The sequence below is a fragment of the Arachis hypogaea genome, chromosome 11 (assembly GCF_003086295.3).
Source record: "Arachis hypogaea cultivar Tifrunner chromosome 11, arahy.Tifrunner.gnm2.J5K5, whole genome shotgun sequence".
NCBI lineage: Eukaryota > Viridiplantae > Streptophyta > Magnoliopsida > Fabales > Fabaceae > Arachis > Arachis hypogaea.
Window position 1 is genome coordinate 31,229,703 of NC_092046.1, and position 25,746 is coordinate 31,255,448.

Here is a 25,746-nt window from a genome sequence, read left to right on the forward strand (position 1 = left end):
GCATTGCCATGGATCTCAATATGGAGGTCATTTCGGAGGTGAGCGAACAGCCACCAAGGTCCTCCAATGTGGCTTCTATTGGCCCACACTCTATAAAGATTCCCGAGAGTTTGTACGTAATTGTGACAGTTGCCAAAGAGCTGGTAATCTGCCTCATGGTTACGCCATGCCTCAACAAGGAATCTTGGAAATAGAGTTGTTTGATGTATGGGGAATTGACTTCATGGGACCTTTCCCACCATCATACTCAAACACTTATATTCTGGTGGCAGTTGACTATGTATCAAAATGGGTTGAGGCTATTGCCACACCCACCAATGATACTAAAACAGTGCTGAAGTTCCTCCAGAAACATATCTTTAGCAGGTTTGGTGTCCCTAGAGTGTTAATCAGTGATGGGGGCACTCACTTCTGCAATAAACAGCTTTACTCTGCCATGGTTCGGTATGGAATTCGCCAAAAGGTGGCCACCCCATATCATCCACAAACCAATGGGCAGGCTGAAGTCTCTAACAGAGAATTAAAGAGAATCCTGGAACGGACAGTAAATACCCGTAGAAAGGATTGGGCAAGGAGCTTGGATGATGCTCTGTGGGCTTACAGAACAGCATTCAAGACCCCTATAGGGACCTCTCCATATCAACTCGTGTATGGTAAGGCATGCCACTTGCCCGTGGAACTGGAACATAAGGCCTACTGGGCAACCAGATTCCTAAACTTAGATGCCAAATTAGCAGGAGAAAAACGATTGCTCCAGCTAAATGAGCTAGAGGAATTCAGATTCACAGCTTTCGAAAATGCCAAGCTTTATAAAGAAAAATAAAAAAAATGGCATGACAGAAAGCTGTCATCTAGAATCTTTGAACCAGGACAGAAGGTCCTGTTGTTTAACTCTAGACTCAGGCTATTCCCCGGGAAACTGAAATCCTGGTGGAGGGGACCATACGTGATTACAAGTGTGTCACCATATGGTTATGTGGAGCTTCAAGATATTGATTCTGATAAGAAGTTCATTGTCAATGGACAGAGAATCAAGCATTATCTTGAAGGCAACACTGAGCAAGAATGCTCAAGGCTGAAGCTAGATTGAAAGCTCAGCAAAGTCCAGCTAAAGACAATAAAGAAGTGCTTGCTGGGAGGCAACCCAGCCATGGGGCAACAATCCTCTAAGCATTTTTGCCCTATTTTTATTTTTATTTGTTTATATAAAGTTCACTGACACTAAGGTACAAAGTCATTTGTATAAGTTTACAGGGTTACAGAAGGAATCAGCACACAAAACAGAGTAAAAGAGCTCAATGGCAAGAAAACGCCAGTAAAGGGGCATTTTGGGCGTTCAGCGCCCAAAATGGGCATCCACTGGGCGCTGAACGCCAGTAATGGCAGCATTTGGGCGTTCAACGCCAGAAATGGCCACCCATTGGGCGTTGAACGCCAGGAATGGCAGCAACTGGGCGCTGAACGCCCAGGAGATCAGCATTTGGGCGCTGAACGCCCAAAACAGGCAGTGTTTGGGCGTTCAAATGCCAGGAAGACAGGAAGGAGCCAAATCCAAGCAATCCCACACGTATTTCCATTTTAATTTCAAATTTTATGCATCAATGCATGATGTTTACATGAACATATCAAGAACCCTGATTTCTAAAAACCTTAATTTCTAAAAATCCATCTTTCCAAATTCAACCCAACTCTTTTCAAAATCTTTTCTGAAAAATCTATCTTTTTCAAAATCTATCTTTTTCACTCAAAAATCTTTTCAACTAATCCATATCTTCTCCAATATCTTTTTCATATTATCTTTTTCAAAATCCAGAATTATCTTTTTCAAAAATCTATCCTATCTTTTCAAAATTAAACTATATCTTCTATCTTATCTTTTTCAACTCAATCTTTTTATCTTATCTCCTCCAATTTTTCGAAAATTCAGCCCTCCCCCCCCTTTAAATTGGGTTCGCCCCCCCCCCCTCCTTCATCAACAAGTGCTACTCAATCTCCTTCTATCCCTCTCCTTTCTTTTCTTTTGCTTGAGGACAAGCAAACCTCTAAGTTTGGAATGTTTTTCCGAAATCACTAAGATCATGGCTCCCAAAGGGAAACAATACACTCCTAGAGACAAGAAAGAGAGCGTTCCAAAACCACTTTGGAATCAAGGGAAGTTCTTATCTAAAGAACATTCAGACCATTATCTTAAAGTAATGGGTCTGAGATCAGTGATCCCGGAAGTTAGATTCGATCTGAAAGAAGATGAATATCCGGAGATCCAGGAGCAAATTCGAATCAGGAACTGGGAAGTCCTAGCTAATCCTGAAATGAAAGTAGGAAGGAACATGGTCCAGGAGTTCTATGCTAATATGTGGCAGACTGACAAGCAAAGACTATCTGGAACTGCCTGCTACGAATTTCGGACCATGGTCAGGGGAAAAATTGTTCATACCACCCCTGACAAGATCAGAGAGATACTAAAGCTACCTCAGCTAAAGGATGATCCAGACTCCTTCAACAGGAGGATGATGAGAGCAGACATTGGCCTGGATAAAATTGGAGAGGACATCTGTATTCCTGGAGCCAGGTGGACCACCAACACAAAGGGCGTCCCAAATCAACTCAAGAGGGAGGATCTCAAACCAGTTGCCAGGGGATGGCTGGACTTCATTGGGCGTTCTCTGTTGCCCACCAGCAACCGTTCTGAAGTCACAGTTAAAAGAGCAGTGATGATTCATTGCATCATGATGGGAAAGGAAGTGGAGGTTCATCAGCTGATTTCAACAGAGCTCTATAAGATTGCTAACAAAAATTCAAGAGAGGCCAGGTTGGCTTATCCAAGTGTGATATCTCTGCTCTGCAAGGACGCTGGAGTCAAGATGGGAATAACTGAATATATCCTAATTGAAAAGTCAATCACCAAAGCATCAATGGAGAGACAACAAGCACAGGAGGATCATATCAAGAAGAGAGCACAGGAATTCCTCCCAGAGATTCCTCAAGCAGAATATTGGGAACATCTTGAGACGTCTGTCACCAAGATACAGGAAGCTATGGAGCAAATAATAAAACAACAGAAGGAACACAGTCAAATGCTGACCCATATGCTTAAAGAACAAGAGGAGCAGGGACGTGACTTAAGGGAACTGAAGCGCCAAAAGTCTTCTGTGATACCAAGTCTCCCAAGGATCAGAGGAACTCCCATACCTCCAAAATAAAGGTTGTTAATTTCCAATTTCTGCCGTAACTCTGTGACAGTGTCCTTATAAAAAGTATACCTTAGAAGTCATATAATAGTAATTAGTATCTATTTGATTTTATCTCCAATTAAGCTATAGTTTATTTTTCTCATCATCATTAGACATGAATAAAATAGTAGATCTTTTGAATAAGAAGCAATAAAATTTTGAGTTTAAATAAAACAAATTCTAATTGGTTAAATGTGGTGGCAATGCTTTCTGTCTTCTGAATGAATGCTTGAACAGTGCATATGTCTTTTGAATTTGTTGTTTAAGACTGTTAAATATGTTGGCTCTTGAAAGAATAATGAACATGAGACATGTTATTGATAATCTGAAAAATCATAAAAATGATTCTTGAAGCAAGAAAAAGCAGCAAAGAACAAAGCTTGCAGAAAAAAAAAAAGCAAGCAGAAAAAGCCAATAACCCTTAAAACCAAAAGGCAAGGGCAATTAAAAAGGATCCCAAGGCTTTGAGCATCAGTGGATAGGAGGGCCTAAAGGACTGAAATCCTGGTCTAAGCGGCTAAACCAAGCTGTCCCTAACCATGTGCTTGTGGCGTGGAGGTGTCAAGTGAAAACTTGAGACTGAGCGGTTAAAGTCAAGGTCCAAGCGAAAAAAAGAGTGTGCTTAAAAACTCTGGACACCTCTAATTGGGGACTTTAGCAAAGCTGAGTCACAATCTGAAAAGGTTCACCCAGTTATGTGTCTGTGGCATTTATGTATCCGGTGGTAATACTGGAAAACAAAGTGCTTAGGGCCACGACCAAGACTCATAAAGAAGCTGTGTTCAAGAATCATCACACTGAACTAAGAGAATCAATAACACTATCTGAATTCTGAGTTCCTATAGATGCCAATCACTCTGAGCTTCAATGGATAAAGTGAGATGCCAAAACTGTTCAGAAGCAAAAAGCTACTAGTCCCGCTCCTCTAATTAGAATCTGAGCTTCATTCAAAAACTCTGAGATATTATTGCTTCTCAACCTATTAGTCTTCTATTTTATTTGTCTAGTTGCTTGAGGACAAGCAACAGTTTAAGTTTGGTGTTGTGATGAGCGGATATTTTATACGCTTTTTGGGGATAATTTCATATAGTTTTGAGTATGTTTTAGTTAGTTTTTAGTCTATTTCTAGTAGTTTTTAGGAAAAATTCATATTTCTGGACTTTACTATGAGTTGTGTGTTTTTCTATAATTTCAGGTATTTTTCTGGCTGAAATTGAAGGAGCTGAGCAAAAATCTGATTCAGGCTGAAAAAGGACTGCTGATGCTGTTGGATTCTGACCTCCCTGCACTCAAAGTGGATTTTCTGGAGCTACAGAACTCGAAATGGCATGCTTCCAATTGCGTTGGAAAGTAGACATCCAGGTCTTTCCAGCAATATATAATAGTCCATACTTTGCACAAGGATAGACGACGTAAACTGGCGTTCAACGCCAGTTCTCTGCCCAATTCTGGCGTCCAGCGCCAGAAAAGGATAAAAAACTGGAGTTAAACGCCCAAACTGGCACAAAAACTGGCGTTCAACTCCACAAATGGCCTCTGCACGTGGATTGCTTAAAGTCTCAGCCCCAGCACACACCAAGTGGGCCCCAGCACACCAAGTGGGCCCCAGAAGTGGATCTCTGCATCATCCATCATAGTCCACTCATATTTTGTAACCCTAGGCTACTAGTTTAGTATTTAAACAACTTTTAGAGACTTATTTTGTAACTCATGACATTTCAGATCTAAACTTTGTATTCTCTGACGGCATGAGTCTCTAAACCCCATTGTTGGGGGTGAGGAGCTCTGCTGTGTCTCAATGAATTAATGCAAGTATTTCTGTTTTCATTCAAACACGCTTGTTCCTATCTAAGATGTTCATTCGCGCTTAACTGTGATGATGGTGATGAGCTGTGACACTCATCACCTTCCTCAACCCATGAACGTGTGCCTGACAACCACCTCCGTTCTATATCCGATTGAATAAGTGTCTCTTAGATTCTTTAATCAGAATCTCCGTGGTATAAGCTAGAACTGATGGCGGCATTCATGAGAATCCGGAAAGTCTAAGCCTTGTCTGTGGCATTCCGAGTAGGATTCAAGGATTGAATGACTGTGACGAGCTTCAAACTCCTGAAGGCTGGGCGTTAGTGACAGACGCAAAAGGATAGTAAATCCTATTCCAACCGGATCGAGAACCAACCGGTGATTAGCCGTGCTGTGACAGAGCGCGTGAGCGTAGTTTTCACTGGAAGGATGGAAGGTAGCCATTGACAACGGTAATCCACCAACACACAGCTTGCCATAGGAGGACGTGCGTGCGTGAATCAGAAGACAGAGGAAAGCAGAGATTCAGAGGACAAAGCATCTCCAAAACTCCAACATATTCTCCATTACTGCACAACAAGTAACTTTTAATTTATGCTCTACTGGTTATTCACAATTCAATTGATAAACATAATTGACTTCCTGACTAAGATTTACAAGATAACCATAGATTGCTTCAAACCAACAATCTCTGTGGGATTCGACCCTTACTCACGTAAGGTATTACTTGGACGACCCAGTGCACTTGCTGGTTAGTGGTACGCGTTGTGAAAAGTGTGATTCACAATTCGTGCACCAATGGGCTTTGGAGATGAACCTTTCCATCTCCCATGACTCGGATGTGGAAGCTTTTATCTTCCCTTTCCCTCTTCTAGAGGATTCTCCGGTCTTAGGTGCCATCAATGGTAATGGAAAAACAAAAAAGCTATGCTTTTACCACACCAAACTTAGAATATTGCTCGCCCTCGAGCAATAAACAAAAGAGTAGAAGAAGAAGAAGAAGAAATATGGAGGGGGAGAGGGAGATGTGGTTTCGGCCAAGGAGAGTGTAGAGGGGTGTGTTGTGTGAATTTGATAAAGAATGGAGGTCTTTATATAGGGAAGGGAGGGGGGGTTAAGTTTCGGCCATATGGGTGGGTTTGGGTGGGAAATTGGTTTTGAATTTTGAAGGTAGGTGGAGTTTTTGAAGTAGGTTTATGGGGAAGAGGAGATGGATGTGAGTGGTGAAGGTTTAGTGGGGAAGAGAGATTGAGGTGATTGGTGAGGGGTTTTTAGGGAAGAGTGTTTATGGGGTTGTGTGAAAGAGAGTGGTGAGAAGAAGTGAGTGGAGGTAGGTGGGAATCCTGTGGGGTCCACAGATCCTGAGTGGATCCTGTGGGGTCCACAGATCCTAAGATGATCCTGTGGGGTCCACAGATCCTGAGGTGTCAAGGCATTTACATCCCTGCACCATTAGGCATGTAAAAATGCCTTTGTACCCAACTCTGGGTGTTCAGCGCCAGGTTGGTGGCCATTTTGGGCGTTCAACGCCCATCTGTGTGCCATTTCTGGCGTTGAACGCCAGAACCATGCCTGTTCTGGCGTTCAGCGCCCAGAAGCTGCCCATTTTGGGCGTTCAGCGCCAGAACCATGCTCTGTTCTGGCGCTGAACGCCAGACAGATGCTCCTCCAGGGTGTGATTTTTCTTCTGCTGTTTTTGATTCCGTTTTCAATTTTTATATTTATTTTGTGACTCCACATGATCATGAACCTAAGAAAACATGAAAAACAATAGAAATAAGAATTAGATAAACATTGGGTTGCCTCCCAACAAGCGCTTCTTTAATGTCAATAGCTTGACAGTGGACTCTCATGGAGCCTCACAGATGTGCAGAGCTTTGTTGAAACTCTCCAACACCAAACTTAGAGTTTGGATATGGGAGTTCAACACCAAACTTAGAGTTTGGTTGTGGCCTCCCAACACCAAACTTAGAGTTTGACTGTGGGGGCTCTGGTTGACTCTGCTTTGAGAGAAGCTCTTCAAGCTTCCTCTCCATGGTTGCAGAGGGAGATCCTTGAGTTTTGAATACAAGGGGGTTCTCATTCCATTGAAGGACTATTTCACCTCTGTCAACATCAATCACAGCTCTTGCTGTGGCCAGGAAAGGTCTTCCTAGGATGATGGATTCATCCTCTTCCTTTCCAGTATCCAGGACTATGAAATCAGCAGGGATGTAAAGGCCCTCAACCTTTACTAAAACGTCCTCTACTTGTCCATAAGCCTGTTTTCTTGAGCTGTCTGCCATCTCTAATGAGATTTTAGCAGCTTGCACCCCATAGATTCCCAGTTTCTCTATTACAGAGAGGGGCATGAGGTTTATTCCTGAACCAAGGTCACACAGAGCCTTAAAGATCATGGTGCCTATGGTACAGGGTATTATGAACTTTCCAGGATCCTGTCTCTTCTGAGGCAATGTCAGTTGATCCAGATCACTTAGTTCATTGATGAACAAGGGAGGTTCAACTTCCCAAGCATCAATGCCAAACAATTTGGCATTCAGCTTCATGATTGCACCAAGAAACTTGGCAGTTTGCTCTTCAGTGACATCCTCATTCTCTTCAGAAGAAGAATACTCATCAGAGCTCATGAAGGGTATAAGGAGGTTTAATGGAATCTCTATGGTCTCTAGATGAGCCTCAGAGTCCTTTGGTTCCCCAGAGGGAAGCTCCTTATTGATCACTGGACGTCCCTGGAGGTCTTCCTCCTTGGGATTCACGTCCTCTCCTCTCCTCTCAGGTTCGGCCATGGCGCTTATGTCAATGGCCTTGCACTCTCCTTTTGGGTTCTCTTCTGTATTGCTTGGGAGAGTACTAGGAGGGATTTCAGTGATCCTTTTACTCAGCTGGCCCACTTGTGCTTCCAGATTTCTAATGGAAGACCTTGTTTCATTCATGAAACTTACAGTGGCCTTAGATAGATCAGAGACTAGAATTGCTAAATTAGAAGCATTTTGTTCAGAGTTCTCTGTCTGTTGCTGAGTTGATGATGGAAAAGGCTTGCTATTGCTAAACCTGTTTCTTCCACCATTATTAAAGCCTTGTTGAGGCTTTTGATCCTTCCATGAGAAATTTGGATGATTTCTCCATGTTGAGTTATAGGTGTTTCCATAAGGTTCACCTAAGTAATTTACCTCTGCTATTGCAGGGTTCTCAGGATCATAAGCTTCTTCTTCAGAAGAAGCCTCTTGAGTACTGTTGGATGCAGCTTGCATTCCATGCAGACTCTGAGAAATCATATTGACTTGCTGAGTCAATATTTTGTTCTGAGCCAATATGGCATTCAGAGTATCAACTTCAAGAACTCCCTTCTTCATAGGCGTCCCATTGCTCACAGGATTCCTTTCAGAAGTGTACATGAACTGGTTATTAGCAACCATGTCAATGAGTTCTTGAGCTTCTGCAGGCATTTTCTTTAGGTGAATGGATCCACCTGCAGAGGTATCCAATGACATCTTTGATAGCTCAGATAAACCATCATAGAATATATCCATGATGGTCCATTCTGAAAGCATGTCAGAAGGACACTTTTTGGTCAACTGTTTGTATCTTTCCCAAGCTTCATAGAGAGATTCACCTTCTTTCTGTCTGAAGGTTTGAACATCAGCTCTAAGCTTGCTCAGCTTTTGAGGAGGAAAGTACTTGGCTAAGAAAGCCGTGACCAGCTTATCCCAAGAGTTCAGGCTGTCTTTGGGTTGAGAATCCAACCATAATCTAGCTCTGTCTCTTACAGCAAAAGGGAAAAGCATGAGCCTGTAGACTTCAGGATCTACTCCATTAGTCTTAACAGTATCACATATCTGCAAGAATTCAGTTAAGAACTGAAAAAGATCTTCAGATGGAAGTCCATGAAACTTGCAGTTCTGCTGCATTAGAGAAACTAATTGAGGTTTCAGCTCAAAGTTGTTTGCTCCAATGGCAGGAATGGAGATGCTTCTTCCATGTAGATTGGAATTAGGTGCAGTAAAGTCACCAAGCATCTTCCTTACATTATTATTATTTTCGACTGCCATATTCTCTTCCTGTTCGAAAATTTATGAAAGGTTATCTCTGGATTGTTGTATTTTAGCTTCTCTTAATTTTCTCTTCAGAGTCCTTTCAGGTTCTGGATCTGCTTCCACAAGAATGTTCTTATCCTTGCTCCTGCTCATATGACAAAGAAGAAGGCACAGAAAAATAATAATAATAATAGAGATCCTTTATACCACAGTATAGGGATCCCTTTGTGAGTGGAAGGAAAGAGGGGGAGACAAAGAATGTAATATAAAGGAAGAAACACATCTGTGAGGATGGAAGAGAGGTGAAATGAGATGTTACGATATGAATGAATAAATAGAATGAGATGGGGGAGGGATAATTTTCGAAAATTATTTTTGAAAAGGAGTTAGTGATTTTTGAAAATTGGTTTTTGAAAAATGTTAGAAATTTTCGAAAATTAAGTTTTAAAAATTAAAATAATTAATAAATTAAAAAGAAATTTTGAAAAAGGGGAGAGATATTTTCGAAAATGAGAGAGAGAGAGTTAGTTAGGTAGTTTTGAAAAAGTTAAGAAACAAACAAAAAGTTAGTTAGTTGGTTGAAACAAATTTTGAAAAAGATAAGAAGTTAGGAAGTTAGAAAAGATATTTTGAAAAGATATTTTTGAAAAAGATAAGATAAGAAGATATTTTTGAAAAGATATGATTGAAGTTAGTTTTGAAAAAGATTTGATTTTTAAAATCTCAATTAATGACTTGATTCACAAGAAATCACAAGATATGATTCTAGAACTTAAAGTTTGAATCTTTCTTAACAAGCAAGTAACAAACTTCAAATTTTTGAATCAAAACATTAATTGGTTATGTTATTTTCGAAAATTTGATATAAAAATAAGAAAAAGATTTTTGAAAAATATTTTTGGAATTTTCGAAAATAACTAAGAATTTTGAAAAAGATTTGATTTTTGAAAAAGATTTTGAAAAAGATAAGATTTTCAAATTGAAAATTTTGATTTGACTCATGAAAAACAATTTGATTTTAAAAATTTTTGAAAAAGTCAACTCAATTTTCGAATTTGATGAGAGAAAAAGGGAAAGATATTTTTTTGATTTTTGAATTTTTATGATGCAAGAGAGAAAAACACTAAAAAGATGCAATGCATGAAATTTTTAGATCAAAACATGTGATGCATGCAAGAATGCTATGAATGTCAAGATGAACACCAAGAACACTTTGAATGTCATGATGAACATCAAGAACATATTTTTGAAAAAATTTTTAATGCAAAGAAAACATGCAAGACACCAAACTTAGAATTCTTTAATGCTTATGCACTAAGAATTCAAGAATGCATATGATAAACATGAAAAGATACAAAACAAAAAATCATCAAGATCAAACAAGAAGACTTACCAAGAACAACTTGAAGATCATGAAGAACACTATGAATGCATGATATTTTCGAAAAATGCAAGATGCATATGCAAGTGACACCAAACTTATAATGTGATTCAAGACTCAAACAAGAAACAGAAAATATTTTTGATTTTTATGATTTTCTAATTTTTTTGGATTTTTATTTTATATTTTTCGAAAATTATATGAAAAAGAAAAATAAGGATTCCAAAATTTTTAATATGAATTCCAGGAATCTTGCATTCTTAGTCTAAAGCTTCAGTCCAGGAATTAGACATGGCTCACTAGCCAGCCAAGCTTTCAATGAAAGCTTCAGTCCAAAACACTAGACATGGCCAATGGCCAGCCAAGCTTTAGCATGTAGATCAGGAACAGTAGCAGGTGGATTAGCAACAACTAGCTTGCTCTTGATAACAAATTGCTGCCTCAGTCCAAATAAATTTAGACATGGCTTTACAGCCAGCCAGGCTTCACATGCTTCATGAAACACTAGAATTCATTCTTAAAAATTTTGAATAAAAATATATTTTTGAAAACATTTTTATTTTTTTTTCGAAAACAAAGGAAAAATTTTTGAAAAAAATTTTTTTTTTTGAAAAGAAAACAAAAAGAAAATTACCTAATCTGAGCAACAAGATGAACCGTCAGTTGTCCAAACTCAAACAATCCCCGGCAACGGCGCCAAAAACTTGGTGCTGTTGCCGGATCAAAAGGGAATCTGGCACTGATGTTACCGGACCAAAAGCTTGCCGAAGACTCAAACAATCCCCGGCAACGGCGCCAAAAACTTGGTGCACGAAATTGTGATCTCCAGGCTCGAACAAATCATGGTAATGGCTCCAAAGCTTGGTGCTCTGATCTTAATTCATAATTGTCACAACTTCGATACAACTAACCAGCAAGTGCACTGGGTCGTCCAAGTAATACCTTACGTGAGTAAGGGTCGAATCCCACGGAGATTGTTGGTATGAAGCAAGCTATGGTCACCTTGTAAATCTCAGTCAGGCGGATATAAAATAATTATGGAGTTTTCGAATAATAAATAATAGAATAGGGATAGAGATACTTATGTAAATCATTGGTAGGAATTTCAGATAAGCGAATGGAGATGCTTTTCGTTCCTCTGAACCTCTGCTTTCCTGCTATCTTCATCCAATCAGTCTTACTCCTTTCCATGGCTGGCTTTATGCAAGGGCATCACCGTTGTCAGTGGCTACATCCCCTCCTCTCAGTGAATAATATGCTCACGCACCCTGTCACGGCACGGCTATTCATCTGTCGGTTCTCGATCATGCTGGAATAGGATTCACCCTCCTTTTGCGTCTGTCACTAACGCCCAACAATCGCGAGTTTGAAGCTCGTCACAGTCATTCAATCATTGAATCCTACTCAGAATACCACAGACAAGGTTTAGACCTTCCGGATTCTCTTGAATGCCGCCATCATTCTAGCTTACGCCACGAAGATTCTGGTCAGGAGATCTAAGAGATATTCATTCTAGCTTAATTCATGTAGAACAGAAGTGTTTGTCAGGCACGCGTTCATAAGGGAGAAGGATGATGAGTGTCACACATAATCATCACCTTCATCACGTTCTTGGGTGCGAATGGATATCTTAGAAGCGAAATAAGAAGAATTGAATAGAAAACAGTAGTACTTTGCATTAATCTTTGAGGAACAGCAGAGCTCCACACCTTAATCTATGGAGTGTAGAAACTCTACCGTATGAAAATACATAAGTGAAGATCCAGGCATGGCCGAGATGGCCAGCCCCTAAAACGTGATCAAAGGATCATAAGGTAATCCAAAGATGGTCAAAAAGACTAGTAAAAGGTCCTATTTATAATAAACTAGCTACTAGGGTTTACATGAGTAAGTAATTGATGCATAAATCCACTTCCTGGGCCCACTTGGTGTGTGTTTGGGCTGAGCTTGAGTGTTGCACGTGCAGAGGCCATTTGTGGAGTTGAACGCCAGTTTCTGTGCCAGTTTGGGCGTTCAACTCTGGTTTTGGATCCTTTTCTGGCGCTGGACGCCAGATTTGGGCAGAAGGCTGGCGTTGAACGCCAGTTTACGTCATCAATTCTTGGCCAAAGTATGGACTATTATATATTGCTGGAAAGCCCTGGATGTCTACTTTCCAACGCAATTGGAAGGGCGCCATTTCGAATTTTGTAGCTCCAGAAAATCCACTTTGAGTGCAGGGAGGTCAGAATCCAACAACATCAGCAGTCCTTCTTCAACCTCTGAATCTGATTTCTGCTCAAGTCCCTCAATTTCAGCCAGAAAATATCTGAAATCACAGAAAAACACAAAAACTCATAGTAAAGTCCAGAAATGTGAATTTATCATAAAAACTAATGAAAACATCCCTAAAAGTAACTAGATCCTACTAAAAACATACTAAAAACAATGCCAAAAAGCGTATAAATTATCCGCTCATCAATTGTCCTGCAGAGGTTAAGCCGGTTAGCTGTAAATGGGTCTATCGCATCAAACGCAAGCCTGATGGTTTAGTTGATCGATATAAAGCACGCCTTGTGGCTAAAGGGTTCACTCAAACTGAAGGTGTTGATTTCTTGAAAACTTTCTCCCCTGTTGTCAAGCTTGCCACCATCAGATTAGTTTTGGCATTGGCCTCTATGAAGTATTGGCCCATACATTAGTTGGATATCAATAATACTTTCTTGCATGGGGATCTTTTTGAGGATGTTTATATGACTCTGCCATCCGAATTTACATCTTCTCAACCGAATCAATGCTGTAAGCTACTAAAGTCACTGTATGGTTTACAACAATCTAATCGTATGTGGTATGACAAACTTTCTCATTTTTTGCTATCTCATGGATATCAGCAGACCTCATCTGATTATAGTCTATTTGTTAAATTTACTGGTGCTCAAATTTCTATCCTTCTAGTCTATGTTGACGACATTGTTCTCACTGGTAATTCCATTTCTGAACTTGCCGCCATTAAGTCTATTTTGCACCAACACTTCCGAATTAAAGACTTGGGCCCATGAAAATTTTTTTTGTATATTGAGGTTGCTCAATCAGTGAAGCAAATTTGCTTATCTCAGAAAAAATATTGTCTTGATCTTTTGGAGAATCCTGGTTTATTAGGTGTTAAACCTGCCTCTGTTCCAATGGATAGTACCACAAGACTATATGAAGACAAAAGTCCCCTGCTATCTGACCATTTTGTATATCGCCGTTTGGTTGGCCGTCTTATCTATCTCACCACTACTCGACCAGACATCATGTATGCCACTCAACAATTAAGTCAATTCATGGCATCTCCTACTGAATCTCATCTTCAAGCTGCCAAGCATGTGTTACGATATCTGAAAACTAGTCCCGACAAAGGACTTTTTTTCCACGGGAATCAGAAATTCAGCTTCTCGGCTTCAGTGACTCTGATTGGGCCGGATGTCCTGATACTTGACGATCTTTAACAGGTTATTGTTTCTTCTTAGGCAGTTCTTTAGTCTCTTAGAAGACCAAGTAACAAACCACCATTGCCCGCTCATCTACGGAAGCAGAATATCGTGCACTTACCAACACAACTTGTGAACTTCAATGGATACTAAATGTGTTACAATTTTTACGCATCTCTCCTATCTGCCCACCCGTTTTATATTGTGATAATCAGAGTGCTCTTCATATTGCTGCTAACCCGGTTTTTCATGAACGGACCAAATATTTAGAGGTTGATTGTCACTTGGTTCAACAAAAAGTTCAAGCTGGAGTGATGAAACTTCTTCCAATTTCCTCTTCTAGGCAACTAGCTGATATCTTCACCAAGCCTTTGTCTTCTCAACCCTTCCATCTTAATCTAAATAAGCTTGGTGTTCTTGACATCTTTCATCCTCCAGCTTGCGGGGGCATATTAAAGTACTCTTCCACCTTAGCCCATGACAACAATAAAGACGTCTCACGGCCCACAAATTCAACCCAACAGAATACCCAAATTCAATTATAATTTTAGTCTTTATCTTATCTTATCTTTATCTTATCTTTATTTGCTTTTATCTTTCATAGGCCAATGCTCTATATATACTTTGTTTTACCTTCATAGTTTACAATTTTTAATCAATCAACAATCAATAAAATTTCTTCATCTTTTCTTTTCTTTCATTATTCTTTCACAATTTTATTATCTTTGCGTACTATTTATGTACTCTTTCCATTTTATTACTACGATCAAAAAGAAAAAGGCTTTGCTGCTGAAAGCTAAATCTCAGTATGGTTTTTCAAATTTTAAGGATCGGGATAAGAAAAATGAGCTTGCCTTTTTCTTAATGAAAGCCAAAAAGACCTAGTTGAAACAATGTAGAGGTAACCTTTGATGTGACAAAAAACAAAAGCTAACGGTGGATGTTATTGTCTACTACAAGTTTGGAGACAAAGGACACATCAAACTCAAATGTCCCAAGTTAGTTGAGACTCCTTAGAAAAATAAGAGGAGCTTCAAGCAAAAGGTCATGGTTGCCACTCAAAGTGACTCAAATGGGGGATTTCAGAATGATGAAGATCTTGACGACATCGCCAACATGTATTTCATAGATGACCATAGAGCAAGATGTGCTGATTTATAAACCTGATCTTTCTTTTCCTAATCTTAAGATCTTGTATGCAAATTTTTTGGAAAATACTCAAAAATTGTCCAAATCATACCTTAAGCTAAAGAAAGCTCAAAAGTATGAAACTTCTAAGATAGGAGACTTCAGAATGAGACCTGCAAATCTTCAAAATGACAATGAAACCCTGAAAAGGAAAAACAATTCATTGCTTTTTGAAGTAACTCTTCTTAAAGAGGAACACTCATATTTGATGGTTGCCAATGAGTTTATCAAAAAGGCGTTATATTCTTCTAAATCTTAGAGGGTAGAACCTCAAAAGATAGATTCTTAGAAGTAAAACCTCAGATTGAGGAATCTCAGAAAATAGAGATGGCCAGCCCAAAAGAAAGGAGATATTTGAGTTTATAGGAGTTAATAAACTTCTCACTTCTGGTATTGAGAAGATAATAAATGATACAAAAAATTCTAGATTGAAAAAAAATTAGAATTTATCAACTTAACTTGAACTTATTCTTGAAAAATGTATGATTTTATAAATCTTCTTTTAATTGTGCTTAATTGATTGAAACATGCTTTTAAGTCTTTAAATTTGTCAAATTAATTCCACTTTTATTTCATTCGATGTCTTGATATGTTTAAGTTGTTTAAAGTTTAGAAAGTAAGGATGACTTGAAAAAATAGAAGAAAAGTATGCAAAGTGGAGATTTCGTGAAAAAAAAATGAAGAATTGACAAATCTGGAGAACATACGCACCATACCCATCTCGTGCCTCATTAATAAAGGCATGTGACTCACGATTTCTGGCCCATTTTTAGCCCAATTTAGTCTATTTCTAATGCATTTGAGGGGAGAATGAAGGGGATGAGAATACCCACATTCATATACACTCATTTTTCTTTCATTTTTTAGGATTTTAGATCTTAAATTCTAGAGAGAGAAGCTCCAACTTCTATCTAAAAATCAAGGATTTCTTATGAATTTTCTTTCTAATTTGTCTAAGTTTTAGTTTTGTTAATTGTAGTTTTTAGTTTATAATTTCTTGTTTTGCTACTCTACTTTACTTAGAATCTTTTGTTAGTTTCTCTAGATTGTGCTTAATTCTCATTTTCTTTTAATGAAATGATCTTTTATGTTTCATTTATGCTTATTTGAGTTGTTATCATTCATTTCTTGCATTGGATAGTTGTAACTTTTACTATTTCTTGCAATTTATGAACTTTTATATTTATACACACTAATTGTTTGAGAAAATACCTCATTTAAATAGAGAGTAGATTTTGCATTTTTGACTTCGGTTGAGAAATTGGATGACCTTGAGTCATTAATGTCCAAGTTAATTGATAATTTAGAGATATTAATTAATCATGTTTTCGCTAACGCTAATTTTTTACTAATTCAATTAGAAAGTTGGTTAGGCCTTGTTGATTAAGGTTAATTAAGCCTAATTGAATTTTCTCAATTTGTAGAGATTAACGAATTGGGTTTACTCTTTGTAATTATCATATTGTGGTTAGTAACAAGAATAATGATCCTTAACCCTCAACCCTTATCAAGATCTTTTTAGCATTTGAATTTACTTTCAATTCTTAGTTAATTGCTTTAATTGTTCTTAGTTTAATTTCTCTTGCCATTTAGATATTGCTTGCTCTTTAATTTTTTGCTATTTAAATTCTCATTAATTGTGAACAAATCTTCGATCCTCATAACCAATGATTAAGTACTACATTACAATTTTTAGGGAGAACAATTTGAAATTAAACTCCCGGTTATTGATTTAAACTTGTGACACTTGTAATTAAACTTTGATAGCGTTAAATTCTGGGTTAGGACTATATCTACATTCTATAATACATTTAAACTTTTAAACTTGTGAAATTCTAAAGCAGTCTCTATCACTTGTCAGTAATCAAAGACCATACCTTCTTAAGTTCATCTTGGGATATAAAGAAAACACATGAGAATTTTTGTCATATATTTTGTAAACTTGGACATGACACCAAATAATTTCGTTGGTTTAAGAGACAAAATGGTAGAAATTTCAAGAAGTCTGTCGAGAAACCTCAAAAGAGGACCTAAGAAAAAGGGTTCTGGAAAACCTTAGAAGCATGTTTTCATGACCAAGACTGTTAGGGTACCCAAGTCTAAGATTTTTATAGATAAAAATTTGTCTGAAATTTTTAACATCTAAGAAACAAAAATAGTACATGAATAGCAAATGTTCAAGATATGTATTTCAGAAATCTCAATCCTACGAGCAACGACTTAATGAAGTTCGCAAACAGTATTCAAGTCAAAATTTTTGGTATTAGTAATACATATAAGGATGATTCTCATCTTATCTCAGATGTACTATTAGTAGATGAAAAACTCATGACTCCGTAACCAAGGTTATGGAAGTGTTTTCCATGCTGACCAGTGTGTGGTCATCAACAAAGCAAATGTCTCTAGAATTATGACTTCTAAAAAGATGGATAACAATTATATGTTATATGTTGAGGACTTTAGTGTTTGTCTTCAGTTATTGATAGCAAATGGTTATGGCACAAGAAGCTTGGTCATACTCACATGAAACTTATTCATCAGTTATCTCAAAATTGACTTGTGTGAGATCTTCTCAATATATTTTGTGAGAAAGATTCTAAATGTGATTATTTTTAGAAACGAAAACAAACCAAGTCCTCCTTTAAGATTATCAACATAGTTAATACCTTTAGGCATTTAAAGCTTATTTATTTTGATATATTTGGACCTATCCGAACATCAAACCTAAGTAGTAGAAGATTTATTTGTCATTCTTGATATTTTTTAAAATATGTATGGATTATTTTCTCAATTGATAAGGATAAGGCTTTTAAAATTTTTGCTAAATTTATTAAAAATGTTCAAAATGAAAAAGAGCTTATAATCTCTATCATTAAGATCTGACCATTGTGGCTAGTTCGTAACCCAAAATTTGTAGTGTTTTATGAAGAATGAAACATTTCTCATAACTTCTCTATTTCTAGAACTCCTTAACAAAATGGGTAGTCAATAGAAAAAAAAAAGTTTATAGGAAATGACAAGAACAATTCTTTTAGAAGCTGATTTACTAAAAATATTTTGGATAGAAGCAATAAATACTACTTGCCATGTTCAAAATAAAGTTTTCTTAAGACTTATCCTCAAACTTATCCCTTACTAATAATGGAAAAGAAGAAAACTCAACATTTCTTGTTTCCATCAATTTCGACCTTAATACAAGAGACAAGCTCGCAAAGTTTGATCCCAAAATCCAATGATGAAATATTCTTATGTTACTCATTGATTTCAAAAACATATAGAATATACAAATAAAGGATTTTGTGTAGAAGAGATTATTTATATAAAGGTCAATGAGTGCATAAATAATTTTTAACCAAATATAAAAAAAAAATTTAAAGATGAACTGGAAAATCTTAGAATCTCAAATACTATTATAGCTCCATCTAAATTTTAGATTGACAAATCTCAAAAAGACTCTCTAACCTCCACCTCAAAACCTAATAAGTCCCTCAATTTAGATATATCTCAATTCCTAAGTTTTTCTTTTCTTATTTAAAAAAAAAATACATTTTACATCTTTTAACTTTTAATATATATTTAATTTAAATTAAACATAATATAATAATATATTAGAGATAGATATGATTTATTATAAAAATTCAAAATAAATATGAATAGAAAAAAAATATTATGGATAAAAAAATAGCTTGCAAGACAAAAAATTTGGTCCAAATACTAAAATAAAAATTCTAACTTATTTTTTTCCCTACGCAGTAGTATCATTGTCAATATAGTAGTGGCCTAGTGGGTAGATCCTTCTCCCTTACTCTTTTTCCATTCTACTTGCAATTAACATAGCTATGTTTCTAATTATAATTAAAAATAAACATTTTTAGCATCTTAAGAACATATTTATGTGTGTTGTGAATTTGTAATTGAGAAGGGTAAGCTTGAGAGCAAGACAGAAAAGCTAAGAATGGCGCTCGGAGGCCTTGAAGACAGAAGTAATGATATTTTGCGAAGAACGTCCTCATGAAACGAAGGAGAAGCATTAGTTATGGATTCCTTTGTTTAGGATTCTTCTAAAGCCCTTCTTTTTGGCCTTCTTTTTTTTCTCTGCTCAATAGCAAAACACTTGTATACACAGTTTTACATCAAACTGGTCAAACTATTAGTTTATTAGTTTAATCGATAAATTATTGGTTGAACTGATAAAATCGGTCTCACGTAAATAAAAAATATAAAATAATCAAAAATTTAAAACTAAAATTTGACATACATATTTTTACTAACATTTTATGAAGAATTAAGTCTCAAATTATAAAAATAATTAATATAAAGAAATATAAAATTTATCAGTACTATTACAATAATGTCTTAATTTGACACAATAAGAATAATAATTAAAATTATTGGTTTTCCGGTCAAACTGATCCGTCCGATTCGATTTTTATAACTATGCTAGTGTAGATAAAATTTTAAAAATCGGCCGGTTTTTCAGTTCGGTTTGATCGACTGATTTTCTAATTTCCATTCAATTCAATCTTCCTACAGCCCAGTTTTCTTATTAATCCAAACTGCATTCTTCGACGTTTTTTCATTTGAATTGATTTTTAAAAATATGTTGCATACTCACCATCTATTTGATATGGCAAGATTACTGAATTTTCTGTATTTATCAAACTGAATGGAGTTTTAAGAATTTTCTCCGCGATATGAGATAAGAAAATGCTATGAATTTTGTTACAATATCTACAGCCTCAACCAATAATTCATTTACTTTTCTTAATTATCCCCTTCTTAGTTCTTACCATGTTAATTTTTCTATGTGCTATAATTCAATTATGTTTCCAAATGTCAATCATTAACCTCGTATCCTATACTCAATCTTTATTTCCTCCTCAAAAAAATCTCTTCCTTCCAAAATATTCTTCCTAATCCACGAAGCATTCATTTGTTTTGTCGCTTCTTAAAAATTGCAATCCAAGAGGTAAACGACTTTCAAAATTTGTGCACATATTGCACCAAGATTATGTATCAATCTCCAAGCTTGTTTGCCCAAATGAGCCAGATTTTAGTTTTCAAAATCTTTGAATCCTAAACTTCCACTTTTTTTTACTCATTGAAATATCTTTCCAACTTTTACAATAAATTCCTCTATCTTTTCCTGTTCTTGTTCACCAAAACTTAGCTACTCTTACTTCTAGTCTCCTACAAAATTCCTTCGAAAATTTAATAACATTCATTGCATATGCCAATGTTGTTAGAATTACTGTCTTTATTAATACTTCATTTTCATCCTGATTTAATTGACTTTCTTTTCATCATTCAACTTTGTTTTGAATTCTTTTCTCAATCTAGTTTAAAATTTTAATTATTTTTTATCTCTTTAATTTGCTGATAGACTTAAGTATTTATCAAGACTATCTCAAGCTATCATTCTTAGTATTTTCTCAATCTTTACCCATATATGTATTGGAATTTGATTTACAAATAAAATTCCATTTTGCAAATTAATCCGTTGTCCCAAAACTTCCGTGTATTTGTTCGAAATCTGAACTATTTAATAAATGTCTTCTTCATTTGTTTTCACAAAAATTATACAATTATCTGCAAATAACAAATAAGTTAAGTTAGGAATTGTTAGTGCAATTCTCATTCCAGAAATAATATGTTTATTTTCTATTTTCTTCATTTTCTATCTTTTTCGTAAGTGAGTCTTGTTGTCTAAACTCTCGTTATGACTTCATTTTGTTTGATAACTTTCTATTAATTTTAAATCTATAACTTGTATTCCTCACACATTCCATCAATAATTTCCTTCCCCCGCCCCCCTTCCTAACTCTGAATCACGACCAGCCCAATAGAGAGAGCCATAACGATACAACGAATACGATACTCCAGCCAAGAGCCCAAGACCAAAATGAAAAAAAATGCTCCAGTAAGTGGGACGTGGTTGAGCATAATGAAATATCATCTATTAACTAAGTGTCAAATGTTTTATCTTGTCCATGAAATGCTTTAAAGTTTAAACATATGGGACCGGATATTTCAATCATCACACAAGTTATGAAAAAATTAGGCAACTTTTTTTAATAGGAAATAACCCCATTGTGACAAAAAAAATGCTCCGGTGAAATAATTGTAAGGCAAACAATTATAGAGAAAATGAATAGGGATAATTTAAGAGTAATGTTAGAAAATTAATTTGTTTCATCTAAAATTAATTAATTTTTTAAAAATTAGTTTATTTATTTTAAATTTTAAATTCTAAATCATATATTCTTAACTCTTCTTACCAAAAAAAATACCATTAATCTTAAATTTTAAATTATAAATTTAAACACTAAAATTAGTTAATATACTAACTAAAATTTAGTTACGTGAATTTTTTTATAATTTAATCAAGAGAGGGGGGGGGGGGTTAATTATTAATTAGACTTATCATCATTCTCTCACTTTACAACCAACTTTATTTAGAGCTTCTTAAACGATTTAAATTCAAAAGATAAAGTGTTAGTTTAAATTGGCTTTTCAAATAAAAAAAATTATTTTAAAAAAAAAATAAAATACTTTTATTTAATTTAAAATTTATTTAGATATGTTTTTAAAAAAAATAAATTATTTATTTTTTCTAAAAACTAACAATACCTTACTTTTAAAAAAAATAAAAAAAAAACGTTTTTGATATTTAAAAACTTTTTTAAAAAAATTTATTTAAATATAAAATAATTTTTGTCTATTAAAAAAAATTTTAAATAAATATTTTTTTAAAAATCAATCCAAAATGACCCAAAATCACATAGTCGTCGCTCTTCAAAAGAAGAAACAAAGAGGAAAACAGATAGTTTTGTTATGGTTTTATTTATTTTTCTGTCTTAGTTATTTTCACTTTTCTATTGCAGTAACCGTCACAAATAAAGTTTCTTGAGACTTTGTTGGGTTGTTCGCTGAACATTAAGCACATGAATCACAGATAACATAATAGGCAATGGATTTAAAAAATTAGAGGATAAATTATTATTTAATTATTATATAATAGAGCAATGATGTATATCTCTAACAACTAAATATATTATTTTATATTTTATATTTTTGATTTTTCATAATATCTCTCAATCCAGTAAACTAAAAATTAAGAATGTATTAATTTAATGTTGAGAGTTTTAAACGCACGTTTAATTTTTTTAAAAGTTTCACTTTTTTTATTTGGCTAGCTTTTTTTATTTTAAAGGTAAACATAATTCTATACTTTAATATACATTTATCAAAAACTAAAAATTCCCATTTTTACGTTCACTGTTTTTTCTGTTAGACTATTAATTAAAAAAATTTATTTTTTATCTATCAATTTTGCCTTTCATATTTATATGATAAATTTTATTATTTTTTAATAATATTTTTTTTAATACTCTCTCATACATATTATTTTTTATAGATTTTTTACTATTTTTTATTTATAAGAATTTTTGTACCGTTTTTGTTGTTTTTTTTTTTTTTGTATAGAGTTTTTCTTTTTGTTTTATATTATAATTCTATTAATTTTATTAGAAAAACTAAATTAAATAAAAAACTAACATAAAAATAATATTAGAATCATAAATAGTAAAAATTATAGCAAAAAAGTACTAAAGAATATTAAGAGTATTAAAAAAATATTAGAATTTATTTAAATATTTAAAATAAAATGATAAGATAATATAAAATAATTATTTAAACACATGTTTTTCAGTAATTTTTTTATCAAAAAGTGATTTTGAGTAATATAATTCAAACAACATTTAATCTACTACAATCTAATTTGATAAAAAAAAGTTGTCAAACATAAACTATGTTAATATCAATTTATTTTTAATCAAAATTAATTTTATAAAATTAATTTTTATACAAATTTTATTTTGTTTATAAATTTTAATCTAAACACACACTAATTCATCACATATCTAAATTTCATTTAAAAAATTATTACCAACAAATAAATTGTTATATACGTTTTGTATATCTTATTTAAATTAAAATATATTGTTAGATTATTAAACTATTGAAGAGGTATTATTGAGATTAATTTTTATTGAGGTATATCTTAATCCAGAAAATCTCAATTAAAATAATATTATTTATAACTAATTTTTATTGATATTATACCAATTTTATTAGATTTAATAATCTTATTTGTTAAACCCTAGGTGATGATGGGTTTTTTAGAAAAAATTTTCAATTCTTCTGTGGTATAATTAGTCAAGATGTCAAAGAAGCAGTGAGAAGTTTCTTTTAGAGGGACAAATGCTACAAGGGTTTAACCACACTCAAATTTGCTTAATTCCAAAAGTAAATAACACTGTTTCAATGCAATAGATTTGACCAATCTCTTTAAGCACTACCTTCTATAAGATAATTTCTAAGATCATAGTCCACAGAATGCAACCACTAATGACAAGAATAATCAGTGAGAACCAGAGTGAATTTATACAAGGAAAGCTCATTAGCGACAATATCCTAATTGCACATGAATGCATGCATTTCTTGAAGAACAAAAGAGTTGGGAGTTGTGAAATGGCAGTCAAGCTGGATATGAGAAAAGCATATGATAGAATAGAATGGAGCTACCTATGGTTCATGATGGAAAAACTGGGATTTGGCAGAAAGTGGATCAGCTGGATCAAGGAGTGTGTAACTTCAGTTTCATATTCTATTTTGGTGGAAGGCCAACCAACAGGTTTCTTTAGACCTAGCAGAAGATTTCAACAAGGAGATCTCCTCTCACCCTACCTCTTTCTTATCTGTGCAGAAGGTTTAACCTATCTACTCCACCAAGGAGAACTAAATGCTATGTTTTACGGTCTGAGATTGAATGCTAGATGCCCCTCAATCAATCATTACTATTTGCTAATGATGCAATCCTGTTCAGTAAGGCTAATTACCAGAGTTGTGAATCTATATTGCAAGTATTGGAGACATATAGAGCTATTAGTGGATAGCAGGTAAACTTAGATAAGTCTTTAGTGTTTTTTAGCAATAATTCTCCCCTATTACTACGAAACCAACTAATAGATATTCTAGGCATTAGACATGTTGGATCCCAAAATAAGTATCTTGGAATGCCAGCAATAATTAATAGATCAAAGACACAAACTTTTAACTACATTAAAGAGAAAGTAATGAAGAAATTGCAGCACTGAAAGCGCTCTTTACTATCCACCAGTAGGCAAGAAGTTTTATTGAAGGCTGTCGCTTCAGTCATTCCCATGTACACGCTAAGCTGCTTCAAGCTACCAAACTCTTTAATTGATGAACTACACAAGATGATGATGTAATTTTGGTGGGGACAGCGCAATAATGAGAACAAGATGCACTAGATTAGTTGAAATGTCATGAGTAGATCGAAAACACTGGGAGGATTACGATTTATAGACCTTACAGCCTTCAATCCTTCAATTTGGCTATGTTGGCGAAATAAGGATGGAGGCTGAGCACTAAGGAACACTCCTTGATTTTCAAGGTCTATTGAAGCAGATACTTCAAGTATTCGACCTTTATGAAGGTAGAAATTGATTCCAACCCATAATGGACATGGAGGAGTCTCCTAGAAAGTCGTAAGGTACTTGAGAAGGGTATTAAATGACAAATAGGAAGAGGTGAAACTATCAGAATCATGAAAGATTCTTGGTTTGGTGATAACCTCCCTTTAATATTCCTCCAACCAGCAACACAAATCCTACTCTCATCTGGGTTAGACAACTATTAAGGGAAGATGAAAGTTGAGATCAAAACCTAATCCAAAGCAATTATTCTCTAGAGGTAGCACGAATAATTTGCCAGTCCATTAGATCACAAACATAGGACAAATTAATTTGGAGCAGGGAGAAAAATGGGTTATATTCAGTAGCTTCAGGATATGATGTTGCATTCTACTTCTATCACATTCATGAACAGCAACTAGATCCAAAATTCAGAGACAAAAAATTTCGAGACACAATTTGGAAACTCAAATGCACTCCAAAAATTAGAGTATTTCTATGGAAGTTAAGTCACAATGGCTTACCTCTTATGGAGAGATGACGAGCGGCAGAAGTTAGACCAATTAAGATATTATAATATAATAGAATAGCGTTGCGAATATAGCTCTTAACCAGCAAAAATTTGCCTCATCAATTTAGAAAGGTTGTCACAAAAAAATTTAGAATAAAAATACTGGGAGTATGAGTCCCAGGTCGTCTCCCAACGAATTGCTAGAAAGGGTGCTAAGTTATTAATCAGGAGTTTTTCGAGAGTTTTGAGAATTGATTAACAGGAAATAAACAATTGTAATTTAGTGCAGTGAAAATTAAAAGAGATTTATAATATTCTAAATAAAAAGCCTTGAGTGGGGGAATGATTAATCGGAAGTTCTATCCTTGTTGGGATCTCTTAAGTGTAGTATCAAAAAGGTTGTTGTTTTTACTTAGTTAACCCTTACTAAATAAAGAAAAGTCAAGTGATTGAGCTAACTCTTATTCGCAAATCCTAGTCCTCTCCCTGGAGAAGGTCTAGCGTTAGTAAATACAGAATTAGCCAACAACTTCCAATTTTAACCATCACTTAAGCCTTCCAACTCAAGTGTCTCCTTTTAATCAACCCCATGTCAAGTAGAGAATTTACTCCATTGACATGAATATAACGCTTGTAGAAATATAAAA

At 35.0% G+C, this 25,746-nt stretch overlaps 1 non-coding gene and 1 pseudogene across 1 annotated transcript; one reads left to right on the plus strand and one right to left on the minus strand.

The window, feature by feature from the left end:
* Positions 1-25,746, minus strand: part of LOC112723842 (probable LRR receptor-like serine/threonine-protein kinase At1g67720) — a 59,814-nt pseudogene that overhangs the window by 16,632 nt on the left and 17,436 nt on the right.
* On the plus strand, positions 8,582-8,689 carry LOC112725540 (small nucleolar RNA R71). Its single transcript, XR_003164642.1, has one exon. It is a non-coding gene; the product is annotated as a small nucleolar RNA R71 (small nucleolar RNA).